We start from the raw sequence: 14,308 nt of genomic DNA, 5'->3' as shown, positions 1-14,308 counted from the left end.
ATGTCCAGTAATCTCACCATCTCAACATCTTCATTTCCATAATGGAGAGCATACTGATTTCTTTTTCTTGTGGCTGGCCAAGACTCTGTTCTGTACATTAGTATGGGTTGAACTACAGTTTTACACACTACCTTTTAACTTTATTGGTATCTTTTTATCACAGAGAACTGAGGTCAGCTCCCACCATTTGTACCAAGCTGCTTTGATATGATGCCAGACATCATGTAGGAGGGAACCATTGTCAGAAACCATTGATCCTAGGTATTTAAATTATTTCACTCTTCTAAGCTGTCTGCCTACAATATTCTTTGTGGTGGGTCCTCCTCCCTCTGTTGTCAAAGCCTCAGTCACACCAAAGTTCACTGTAAGTCGCACCTGTTCAAAACTGTGTTGCACTTGTTCAAAGTTGGTTTCCAGTGTCTCACAATCTTCTGCACATATCACTAAGTCATCAGCAAACACCATATTCCAAGATGACTCCCTTCATATATTCTCACTTATCAGATCTATGAAAACCACAAACCAAAAAAGGCTCCAACACTGACCCCAATGCAGGCCATTTACTGGAAATGCTTGCTGTAGCCTCGTATGGTTTGGACTGTGGTAGTCATTCCATCATACATAACCAGATAAAAACGGACATATCCTTCTGGCACACCCCTCCGTTGCAAATTCCACCAAATTAATTATCTTGGTACATGATCATATGCCTTCTCCAAGTCCACAAAGACAATACCTAGTTGCCACCTCTTTTTTCTCTGTGCTTCTCCTGGAGGATTCATAGAACTATGGCGTAGATTGTACTCCTTCCACACATAAGTCCCTACTGACCCTTCCAGACTTCAATTGAGCCACACAAATGCTTTTCAGTAATCTTCTCCCACATTTTCATAGCATATGATATTGGCTTAATTGGGCAATAATTAGCATACAGTGTAATATCTCTTTTATGTTTTAAAACAGGCACCACAAAGCTGTACACCATTCATCCGACAATTTCTTTTTCTTGAGAATATCATTGAACAGACTTGTAAAATACTTGACACTTTCCCTTCCCAGTGATGTCAGCGCATCCACCCGTACTTCATCAGTCCCAGGTGCTTTCTCCTGTTTCTTTTTCATAAGTGCCTGTACATCCTCTTCCTCCTGTATGCAATCTATCACACCACAGGTTGGCTTACATATACATAGTTTTCCCTCGGATTCTCCTCATTGATCACTCTTTCCAAATGATCACTCCAGACTTCGTTGATTGGTTCACCATTCATTTTCAATAACCGTGTTCATTTCTAATATAAACAAACTCTTTTACATCCCTTACCATTTTCTTTCTCGCCTAAGCGAGTTTGTAGATGGTCTGTTCTCTCTCATATCCTCCTAATCTGTTATATAGATTGCCACAAGCCAAATTTTTAGCTGTCACAACACTTATTTGGCCTTTTTATTTTCCTCCATATATGTCATTTTATCATTGCTCAAACCACTGGCCTGCCATTTTCTAAAGGTTACCTTTTTCTTCTCAACGGATTCTTTAACTTGAGGATTCCACCTCTAAGTCTCCCTTTAAATCCTTTTTGGTACTGGTTTCACCACTCCAAGGACTTCATGTGCCATCTCCAGCAATGTTAACTTTAGTTTGTGCTCATTATCCTCCACACATCCCTGTGTGTAGTCAGGAAGTCTACCTATTACTTCTTGTTTAAAGATTTTTTTTATTTCCAGTGTTAAGTTTCCACCACTTAGGCTTTTCCAGTGCTCAGGGGTTCAGGTGTTTTGAGGACTCTGCATTCTGAAGTCCGTAAGAAGAAGTCTGTGCTGGTTCACAGTACACTCACTGGTGTGACACAGTGATGTCCTGCTCCTCTCTTCTGCTCTTTCTATGCAGACACAGAGACCTTCTGTTGTTAAACACCCCAGTGCAGTCTATTTACATTTGCTCTTCCCAGCACATTACTGGTCCATACACCATAATTAATTACAGTTTCAGGTTTCTCCTCAGTTCTCCACCAAGGAGAAAAAAGAGAAGAGATCCCTCTACCCAGAGATCCTTCCTGGTTCTGGCTCTGCTAGCTTGCCTGTCTCTCTCCTGCACTCTCTTCCTGTGCCTTTTTACACCTCCTGTGTTAATGGGCCAATTTGCTCATTAGTCCTCCCGCAACTCATTCTAATACACCAATTGGGCCCTGTCAGATCTACCTGGGAGAGGCAGGGCGGATTAACTGGTGTTGAAGTGACCAGAGTGCTGGCTCAGCTGTTGGTTCCTAGCACTCTGTCATAGCTGAGTATTACCTTACAAGTCATTATTCATTATCTACCTCTTCTTGTTGTTAAAAATAAATCAATTTGACACTGCTGGCATAGGTTATTAGGTGGCTTTCCCTCTTCAGAAAGGGTGTGTTTGCAGTCACCAAGTCCAGTGCCAGAAAAGTCTGTAAGACCATTTCCCCCTTGAAAGTTTCTGGTTCCAATGCCATGCCCTCTGTGGACTGCTTCATACCCATCCTTCACATTTCTAACATGTGCATTTAGATCTGCTCCTCTCTCATTGGATGGTATGTTTCCAATAAGGCATAATAACTCATCTAAAAACTCCTCTTTTACATTTTGATTCTATCCTAGCTGTGGTGCATGCCCACTTATTATATGGCTATTTACCTCTCTCGAGCACAGTTTAACACTCATTAGTTGGTTTGACCATCTGGAAACCTCTATCATATGCCTGTGCATGGTATAATTCAGCATAACTCCAACACCATTATAGGAGGTTGAACTCTCTGAATAGTAGATTTTGTGACCCTCCACTAGTATCTTGGCTTTATACCTTTTCCATTTAGTCTTTTGTACATGTGCCACTTTTACTATTCTCCTCTTTAAGACCTCAAATACCTCCAGCTTTCTTCCAGTCACCGTTCCTGCGTTTCAACATGCATACCTCAGCTCACTCCACTTACCAACTTGCTTCTTTAACTTTTGCATCCATTACCCAGTTACAATAGTCATACAAGACTGTTGTATGTCTCTCACAGGGAACACCCTAGCCATCTGACATGGACATCACGTGACATGGACATCAGTTCACATGAGCATATCTATTGGACAAACTTTTCAGGTCCTCTGTCCAAGCTGGCACCCTTGGTTTGAAATGGGTGTTTCCCTTCTCCTAGGTCCCTGTCAAGGCTACCAAGCCCCACCTGTACTGGCAAAACTTATTTTAAGGCAGTGTTTATTTGCTTTGACATACGTATCATAGGGTCTATGTGGCATTTGATAGAGGTAGTGACACCACCAGCTATCCCACCATGCCCTGCTAAGAGATGCCACCAGTTGCTCTGCAACTGTTTACTGGAAAATTGCAGCTGTTCTACCTCTGCAGGATGTTCCCCTATCCGCCAGCTAGGGACATGCCTGATGGGAGTTGGTTGCCCCGTCACAGGAAATAAAAAATTGAGTAGTATATTCACATGTGGGTTTGTATTTGAAAGCTTTGTGATACAAGTGGCTTTTCAAGAGGCACTGAAAAGAAGAAAATCATAGAATTGTAGGACGGGAAGGGAACTCGAGAGGTTATCTAGTCCAGTCCCTTGCACTCATGGCAGGATTAAATATTTCTAGACCATCCCAGACAGGTGTTTGTCTAACTTGCTCTTAAAAATCTCCAGTGATAGAGATTCCACAACCTCCCTAGGCAATTTATTCCAGTGCTTAACTACCCTGATAGTTAGGAAGTTTTTCCTAATGTCCAACCTAAACTGCCTTTGCTGCAATTTAAGCCCATTGCTTCTTGTCCTAGCCTCAGAGGTTAAGGAGAACAATTTTTCTCCCTCCTCTTTGTAACAACCTTTTATGTACTTGAAAACTGCTATCACATCCCTTCTCAGTCTTCTCTTCTCCAGACTAAACAAACTCAGTTTTTTCAACCTTCCCTCATAGGTCATGTTTTGTAGACCTTTGATCATTTTTGTTGCTGTTCTCTGGACTTTCTCCAGTTTGTCCACATCTTTCCTGAAATGTAGTGCCCAGAACTGGACACAATACTCCAGCTGAGGCCTAATCAGTGCAGAGTAGAGCAAAATAATTACTTCTTGTGTCTTGCTTACAGTATTCCTGCTAATACATCCCAGAATTATGTTTGCTTTTTTTTGCAAGTGCTACACTGTTAACTCATATTTAGCTTGTCATCCACTATGACCCCCAGATCCCTTTCCACAGTACTCTTTCCTAGGCAGTCATTCCCCATTTTGTATGTGTGCAACTGATTGTTCCTTCCTAAATGGAGTACTTTGCATTTGTTCTTATTGAATTTCATCCTGTTTGCTTCAGATCATTTCTCCAGTTTGTCTGGATCATTTTGAATTTTAATTCTATCCTCCAAAGCACTGACAACCCCTCCCAGCTTCCTATTGTCCGCAAACTTTATAAGTGTATTCTCTATGTCATTATCTAAATCATTGATGAAGATATTGAACAGAACTGGACCCAGAACTGACCCCTGTGGGACCCTACTTGATATGCCCTTCCAGCATGACTGTGAACCACTGATAACTACTATCTGGGAATGGTTTTCCAACCAACTATGCACCCACCTTATAGTAGTTCCATCTAGGTTGTATTTCCCTAGTTTGTTTGTGAGACAGTCATGCAAGATAGTATCAGAAGCCTTACTAAAGTTAAGATATACCACATCTACTGTTTACCCCCATCTACAATGCATAGTTTAGCTCAGGGGCATAGAAGTTACTGCAGATTTACACCAAATTACAAAACAGAATTTGGCCCACATGTATTTAAAATATTATAGTTCTGTTTATCATATATAAGGTGATATTTTATATACAGAAAATTATACCGTGTATTTCAAATGTACACACACATTCCCCCTTCTACGCTTGGTATGAACCTACAGCAGATCTCTTATGTTATATGCTAAGTTACACAATATTTAATTAATAACCATCAGTCACAGAGCCTTTCTGCAGTTTAATGGGGATTATTGACTGGCCAAAAGTTCCTAAAATCTTTAGCTCTAGTCAGGTATTATTACCCAGGAAATACCCTGAAGCAAGGTTTAGAGGAGGGGGTTGTTTGTTATTTTTGTTTTGTGTTTATTTGCTTTGCTTTTGTAAGTTGAAAATGGAAATGAAGCATAGGCCTGCATATTTTTAAATAGAAAATGTAGTTTCAGTTGGTCTGCATGGGATATTTATGAAGATTAATGTCTCTTACATTAGCTTGTCAATGAATCATATGAATCATTTTTCAATACTACATTTTTCATGAGTGTTTTTGTACTCTTCAGGTGTCTTTATGTGAATTCAGGAGGGAGTTTGTGGGGGTTGTTTTATACCCTCTTCCTGCTTCCTCAGTATGCGAGTGTTGTGGGAGCTCTAAGGTGTGTGTGGGGGGGGGGCGGGAAACGAAGGCACTTAGGCTCCTAAATGCTAGACTTAGGCACCTAACTCTGGGGATTAGGCACATAAGTCTCAGTTTTGGCTCCATTGAGATCCACAAAATTCCCACTGAACCCTGTAGGCACCTAAACTCACTTGGTGCCTAAGCTTTTCAGTTTAAAAGTTCCCTCAATTCCTGTGTTCCTACCTCTGGGCGTGAACACTGCTGCCCCCCAATGATTGTTTAAGTATTTATTCACAGTGGAACCATCATTGGGCTAGCAAGAGAGAGAGACTCTTGTAGTCCAGTGGTTACGGCACCCATCTTGGAGGTGGGAGATGCTGGGCCCAGTCCTGCTGCTCCAGAACGCTTTCATTAATTATCCAGAGTGCAGCAGCTTCAACAGGAGAGACTGAGGGAACCCCCACATCAGAATATCCCCCGGCTCAGTGATGAAAGCACTTGCCTAAGAGATCCCTCTTCAAATCCTTTCTTCCTGCCGCTAGCAGAGAGGGGGGAATTGAACCTGGGCCTTCCACATCTCAGGTGAAAGCTCAAACCACTAGGCTAGAAGTTACAAGGTGGGCACCACCTCATATCACCCCCATTTTGGGTGGAGAGAGGCAGGCACCTAACTCATTCCTTCAAAAACCAGCTTAGACTGCAAAGCTACCTGACTCCAGGTGGTGGATTCCCATTCATGGATTACAAAGGTGATGTAGAGGGGCACCTCCCTGCAGCCTGGATTTCGGCGCCTATCTCCAAGAGAGGGGTGGGGTTTAGCACACATGCCTCTACTTGGGAACTCCCATTGGCAAGCTTAGGTGGCTCCCTGACTAGCATGCTGGCTTTTGTGAATGGCGTTCTTAGGCACCTCACGCTCCCCATTCATTGTATAGGGAGCTTAGGCCCCTCGCTTGGCTTTGTGGATCACAGAACTGTTCCTGTGATTTTCTAGGTGCCTAAAAGTTAGGTGACATCATGATGCCCAGCACAGCAACGCTGAAGTCCATTTGTGGATCCCAGCCAGGGTTCTCAACTGTTTTTTCTCTCACGCCATCCGCATTCAGCTACCCAGAACTACATTCTCTGAAGATTACTCCTGGGGGACTTTTGCACCACTGCATATGTGCAGAATTTATGTTCCCTGCAGATTTCTTTACTTCCCCACAGAAAAATGACTTTCTGACAGGGAAGCAAAGATAAGCCACAAGAGCAGTCAGGCAACCCTCCCCATAGTATGTTTCGGGAGCCCAGGGCAGCCAGCAGAGAAGTAAATCACTGTGGGGCAGGAGGCAGGACTGGGGAAGACTCGGCTGGTGGCTTCTAACCTGCACCAGGCTCAGCTGCTAGTCCTGGCTGGGCTGGAGAGGACAGAACTTCCTCTTCCCCTGCACAGTAGTCAGGGCCATGTCAGACCCATCCCCAGGTTTCTGGACCCCCCTGCAGAGTCCCATTACCATTGCACCCAGGACCCCACAACAAGCCCCTGTGCATCCAGATCCCCCCACACTTGGATCCCCCACTGAGCCACCCGCACCCAGATTTCCCAACACAGAACCCTCTAAACCCACATTTGGATCCCTCCACACTAAGCCCCTCCACACTTGGATCCTGCCTTGCTGAGCCTGCCTGCCCACACCTGGTACACCTAGCACGGATGGGCAAGGCCATGGGGTGTTTCTAGGGCATGCCCGGTCCTTCCACAGTGCCAGGGTTGGGTGCAGCGTCACCGCTGAGTCCATGTCCCGGGGTGGAGCTGCACAGTGATCTCCCACAACTGTGAAGCCAGTGGCCTGTGCTCCTCAATGCCATGCCAGAGCCTCCACATTTATTTGATAAATAAAAGTTGCAGAATTTTAAAATATTTTGCGCAGAATTTTTAACTTTTTGGCGCAGAATGCCCTCAGGAGTAATCTTGAAGATGCACCATAAGAATTGCACCTGATATTTAAAGAGACTCAAAAGCAAGAGAGCCATTTTCAGAAAAAAGATGAGAGAAAGAATGAATGCAAGTTTATATCCCCCTAACAACTTCCCATTCTTTCTCTCATCTGACCTCAACAAGTTTCCCTCATTCAGCATTTGTTTTCAGGCAGCTTGTTGGTGTCTCCTCCAGCACCAAAAGGAACTATGCAAATGGCATTTTGCTCAAACTGTTCCAAAGTTGCTTCTATAGCATATATATTAGTTTCAAAGAGAAATCTTTAAGACAGAGGCAGGGTTGTAAAGATAGTTTATCTAAGAATAAAGCCTTATGAAAACACTGAAGTTATAGAAAAATAAATATTTTTAAACCAGGAAATTCAAAGTTAAGAGTAAGTGTGACAGGGTGGACTAGGCCCTGAGGCACCTTGCTGGAGGCTTTGCAGCCCTGCCACACCCTACTCCAGAAAAGGCCAGTAGAGAGGTCCTCCAAGCTGCCTAGAGCAGCTGTGTGGGAATCATAGAATATCAGGGTTGGAAGGGACCCCTGAAGGTCATCTAGTCCAACCCCCTGCTCGAAGCAGGACCAATTCCCAGTTAAATCATCCCAGCCAGGGCTTTGTCAAGCCTGACCTTAAAAACCTCTAAGGAAGGAGATTCTACCACCTCCCTAGGTAACGCATTCCAGTGTTTCACCACCCTCTTAGTGAAAAAGTTTTTCCTAATATCCAATCTAAACCTCCCCCACTGCAACTTGAGACCATTACTCCTCGTTCTGTCATCTGCTACTGTTGAGAACAGTCTAGAGCCATCCTCTTTGGAACCCCCTTTCAGGTAGTTGAAAGCAGCTATCAAATCCCCCCTCATTCTTCTCTTCTTCAGGCTAAACAATCCCAGCTCCCTCAGCCTCTCCTCATAACTCATGTGTTCCAGTCCCCTAATAATTTTTGTTGCCCTTCGCTGGACTCTCTCCAATTTATCCACATCCTTCTTGAAGTGTGGGGCCCAAAACTGGACACAGTACTCCAGATGAGGCCTCACCAATGTCGAATAGAGGGGAACGATCACGTCCCTCGATCTGCTCGCTATGCCCCTACTTATACATCCCAAAATGCCATTGGCCTTCTTGGCAACAAGGGCACACTGCTGACTCATATCCAGCTTCTCGTCCACTGTCACCCCTAGGTCCTTTTCCGCAGAACTGCTGCCTAGCCATTCGGTCCCTAGTCTGAAGCTGTGCATTGGGTTCTTCCGTCCTAAGTGCAGGACCCTGCACTTATCCTTATTGAACCTCATCAGATTTCTTTTGGCCCAATCCTCCAATTTGTCTAGGTCCTTCTGTATCCTATCCCTCCCCTCCAGCGTATCTACCACTCCTCCCAGTTTAGTATCATCCGCAAATTTGCTGAGAGTGCAATCCACACCATCCTCCAGATCATTTATGAAGATATTGAACAAAACCGGCCCCAGGACCGACCCTTGGGGTACTCCACTTGATACCGGCTGCCAACTAGACATGGAGCCATTGATCACTACCCGTTGAGCCCGACAATCTAGCCAGCTTTCTACCCACCTTATAGTTCATTCATCCAGCCCATACTTCCTTAACTTGCTGACAAGAATACTGTGGGAGACCGTGTCAAAAGCTTTGCTAAAGTCAAGAAACAATACATCCACTGCTTTCCCTTCATCCACAGAACCAGTAATCTCATCATAAAAGGCGATTAGATTAGTCAGGCATGACCTTCCCTTGGTGAATCCATGCTGGCTGTTCCTGATCACTTTCCTCTCATGTAAGTGCTTCAGGATTGATTCTTTGAGGACCTGCTCCATGATTTTTCCAGGGACTGAGGTAAGGCTGACTGGCCTGTAGTTCCCAGGATCCTCCTTCTTCCCTTTTTTAAAGATTGGCACTACATTAGCCTTTTTCCAGTCATCCGGACTTCCCCGGTTCGCCACGAGTTTTCAAAGATAATGGCCAATGGCTCTGCAATCACAGCCGCCAATTCCTTCAGCACTCTCGGATGCAACTCGTCCGGCCCCATGGACTTGTGCACGTCCAGCTTTTCTAAATAGTCCCTAACCACCTCTATCTCCACAGAGGGCTGGCCATCTCTTCCCCATTTTGTGATGCCCAGCGCAGCAGTCTGGGAGCTGACCTTGTTAGTGAAAACAGAGGCAAAAAAAGCATTGAGTACATTAGCTTTTTCCACATCCTCTGTCACTAGGTTGCCTCCCTCATTCAGTAAGGGGCCCACACATTCCTTGGCTTTCTTCTTGTTGCCAACATACCTGAAGAAACCCTTCTTGTTACTCTTGACATCTCTGGCTAGCTGCAGCTCCAGGTGCGATTTGGCCCTCCTGATATCATTCCTACATGCCCGAGCAATATTTTTATACTCTTCCCTGGTCATATGTCCAACCTTCCACTTCTTGTAAGCTTCTTTTTTATGTTTAAGATCCGCTAGGATTTCACCATTAAGCCAAGCTGGTCGCCTGCCATATTTACTATTCTTTCGACTCATTGGGATGGTTTGTCCCTGTAACCTCAACAGGGATTCCTTGAAATACAGCCAGCTCTCCTGGACTCCTTTCCCCTTCAAGTTAGTCCCCCAGGGGATCCTGGCCATCTGTTCCCTGAGGGAGTCGAAGTCTGCTTTCCTGAAGTCCAGGGTCCGTATCCTGCTGCTTACCTTTCTTCCCTGCGTCAGGATCCTGAACTCAACCAACTCATGGTCACTGCCTCCCAGATTCCCATCCACTTTTGCTTCCCCCACTAATTCTACCCGGTTTGTGAGCAGCAGGTCAAGAAAAGCACCCCCCCTAGTTGGCTCCTCTAGCACTTGCGCCAGGAAATTGTCCCCTATGCTTTCCAAAAACTTCCTGGATTGTCTATGCACCGCTGTATTGCTCTCCCAGCAGATATCAGGAAAATTAAAGTCACCCATGAGAATCAGGGCATGCGATCTAGTAGCTTCCGTGAGCTGCCGAAAGAAAGCCTCATCTACCTCATCCCCCTGGTCCGGTGGTCTATAGCAGACTCCTACCACTACATCACTCTTGTTGCTCACACTTCTAAACTTAATCCAGAGACACTCAGGTTTTTCTGCAGTTTTGTACCGGAGCTCTGAGCAGTCATTAGTTATGAAGCAACCAATCGGCCCAGCAGGCTAGTATAAGAACAGCTGCAGGGGCAGACTGAGAGCAGTTCCTTGCTAGAGTTGGAGGAGTGTGGATGGTTGATGGAGCTCAGCTGACATAGTACTGTCTGAAGCCCGGGAGACTGAGAAGGAGCCGTGAGCTGGTTGCAGGGACTCCATCAGGACAAAGCCCTGAGATAAGGGTGAAGAGGGCACAGGGCTGTGTGGAAGTGGCCCAAGGAATTAGAGCAGCAGTGTGACTTAGATAAAGGGACACAGCAGACAGCTGCTATCCGTAGGGTCCCTGGGCTGGGACCTGGGGTGGTGGGAAGGCCCTAAGAGGGTGAAGACTTTGTCACTAGGGAGGGAGCCCTGGGGAACTGCTCTATCCTGGAGCATGGACAACTTGTGGGAGATGTTATAGGAGGCACTGAGAGAAATCCCTGATGGACTTGAACTCTGGAAGGGGTTTTGCTTTGCTTTCCTCTCACAGACAGACTCTGTGTGACTTGGTTGGAGGGCTGAGTGACCAAAGACACACCACAGAGAGAGAGTGTGCAGGTACACCCACTTGGCTAAGGGCGGGAGGGAGGTGCACATGAGAGGTGAGTACCCTGTTACAGTAAATGTTTGTTTTTAAAGATTAAAAGTCTGAAATTAATTGATGTTACAAACAACCTGCTCTCTGAACTCACATTTGCAGCTGCCATATTATATATTCTTTACCCTGCAGTCTCAGTATATGATCAATATCTTTATGAGGTGGTTTCTGCATATTTTCAGGCAAGGATAAAAGTACATAATTTCTTTATAGACTAGCATCTGAGCCCTATCACAAACTGAGTAAAGGAGGTACTGAGACTAAATACAGCCACTGTATACTTCGGGGGGAGGATGAGGTAGATTATTCTTTATGGTCCAGGCAGCCTAGAAATCTGAGACCATGTTGGTTTTGGACTTTGGATAACCAAGGATATGTCAGGGCTTGCTTTTTGCCAATGTACAGGTGGAAGTTGCGGAAGAGGGCTTGAGTTTTTGTTGGTGGTCCATATGTGATTGTTGGAGACCAGTTCACAAATTATATATACAGTGTAGTAGATGAGTTTGTAGTCCCAAACACACAGCTCTATTTTTTTTTTATTTTTTGACAATATGGTAGGTGGGCCAAAAGTGGTGTTCCACATAAAAGATTAACATTGTTATGTCAATGTCAGAGTTGAAAGGCATCACCTTAAAAAGCTCACCTCTGTCTCACATTATATTGCCTCTTATTGCTACAAATAATTCCTAAGGTTACAATAACTAAAATATTAGAGAATAAAAAACTTTGTTTAAAAAAAAACCTCTGTGCATTTTGACAGCACTTTGGGTAGAGTCAGTTTCCCCTATTGCTTGTGTTGATCCTTCACACAGCAACAGCGAAAACAAAAATATGTTTTGTAATAGAATGTTTGTAAAGCCACACAAAAATGGCAGTGGTACTCAGGGACACCTGCAATAACTAAGACTAATTTAAACTTTTTTTTTAAGTTGATAGTGTCCCTTTAAAGTTTGTGGCTTCAGTAAGTCTATAGAAACACAGTTTGCAGTTCCTGACCCCATCTGGTAAGGAACTAGTGCCATATTTGTAAAGGTATTTAGGCACAGTTAGCCACATAAATACCTTTAAAAATTCAGCCCTTACTGCCCAACCAACTCAAACAGAGCTAAGTTGTTACAGCATTAGAAGTAAAAATTCTGAGCTCTGGTTCTCAAGGGCCCTGGTCCTACAAACATGTACATGTGTGCTTCACTTTACTACCTTGAGTAATCCCATTGATTTCAGGTGACTCTGTGGTAGTAAAATACATATGTGTTTTCTGGATTGGGGCCTAGAAGAGAAGACTAAAACAAATGTGGAGCTATTTGTCATTCCAAAAAGATAGACCGATAAAGTAAAATATCAGGTTGACTTATAGAAAAAACAAAGTGCCTCTATTTGCTTTCCATCCCCTACTGCTGTCGGTCTGTCCTTAGACCATAAGCTTTGTGGGACAGGGAGAGACTGACTTCTCGAATGTCTAGAAAATGCTTGGCACGCTTTAGGAGTTACCACAATCTAATATTAATTAATAATAAAATCCATAGATTAGACTTGGTAGCAGGATTATGCTCCTAAACAGCTCAATCTTAACTATGTCCTATAATGTTTCTACAGTGATAAATAATTTTCATAATTATGAATCTAGGGTAAATCAGGTCAAACTACTTTCCTCAGAGGAATAAATATAAGGAGTGAATTACGTGGGAAAGCAACTGAAGTAAAAGAAAAGTGAAAAGAAAAGGAGTACTTGTGGCACTTGAGACTAACCAATTTATTTGAGCATAAGCTTTCGTGAGCTACAGCTCACTTCATCGGATGCATACTGTGGAAAGTGTAGAAGATCTTTTTACATACACACAAAGCATGGAAAAAATACCTCCTCCCACCCCACTCTCCTGCTGCTAATAGCTTATCTAAAGTGATCACTCTCCTTACAATGTGTATGATAATCAAGGTGGGCCATTTCCAGCACAAATCCAGGGTTTAACAAGAACATCTGGGGGAGGGGGGAGAGGAGTAGGAAAAAACAAGGGGAAATAGGTTACCTTGCATAATGACTTAGCACTTAGAAAAGTGAGATACCTCTGTTGGTTTCTGGAGAAGAACAGGATTATGGAGTTGGGTAAAACCCCACACATGGGGTTAAGATCAATCAAAAGAGACCATATTTGGGTCTCTCTATTGCTAAAAGTCCCTATGCTTTATTTAATTAACCTAAGAATACACATGTGGCACCAATCTGGCCAGGTCTAGAGTATTCTAAATATTCTATCCCTATGCCAAAACCACCATGTACACTGTTAGAAAGCGATCAGGAAATACAAAGTATGCAATGTTCCAGAGTAGCAGCTGTGCTAGTCTGTGTTCGCAAAAGGAAAAGGAGTACTTGTGGCACCTTAGAGACTAACAAATTTGAGCATAAGCTTTCGTGAGCTGAGCTCAAATAAATTTTAGTCTCTAAGGTGCCACAAGTACTCCTTTTTCTTTTTAAAGTATACATGAATTTTTAACATTGTATCCATTTTTCACAAAAAATCAAGTCTACTTACCCAGCTATCCCACTGTGCCTCAGTTTCTCTAACTGCACAGTGGGGATAATACTACTACACCACATCGGTATTGTAGGGTGTGATTAATTTATTATTACTATAATTATTCTGACTGTAATATGTGAGATCATTGGATGAAAGGTGCTATAACATGAGTAATTATAATGAGAATCTGTTTAGGGAAATGATGAAATGGTAACAGAACAGGAGTATGGAGCCTTGCACTGATATCACTGGTTTAATTTGGCTGAGACTGGTAGTAATTAAAAACTGTTACTGTGCAAGCTATTTTGTGGCCTGTAGAAAACTAAGATGACAACTTCCCCTTCCTACTAAAAGTGTCTTCATTATAATCGGCACTAATTATTAGTCATGTTTCCAGACTCAAAGAAAGGCAAAGGACTGAATGGACAAAGAATTAATTCGCCGCCTTCTGGTGACTTGCTTTCTGGTGCTCCTGCTAAAACTCTCTCATACATCCTTTTATCTCTGACACTATGATATAACAATGTCCATCTTTTATTTTTGTATATATATATATTAAAAAAGATGGACATTGTTTGAGAGAGAGCGGGGGGGAGAGGTGTGTGTCTCTGAAGCTGTCAAGCCAGCATCTTTCATTAACTAAATTCACTTTGAAAGAAAAATAAATATTTCCAGCAACATGAAGTGTTAGCCAAAGCAACATGACACCTCAGGGAATCTGTGACACAATTCTGTAA

Source organism: Lepidochelys kempii, chromosome 1 (genome assembly GCF_965140285.1).
Source record: "Lepidochelys kempii isolate rLepKem1 chromosome 1, rLepKem1.hap1, whole genome shotgun sequence".
NCBI lineage: Eukaryota > Metazoa > Chordata > Testudines > Cheloniidae > Lepidochelys > Lepidochelys kempii.
This window is presented reverse-complemented; position numbering follows the sequence as displayed.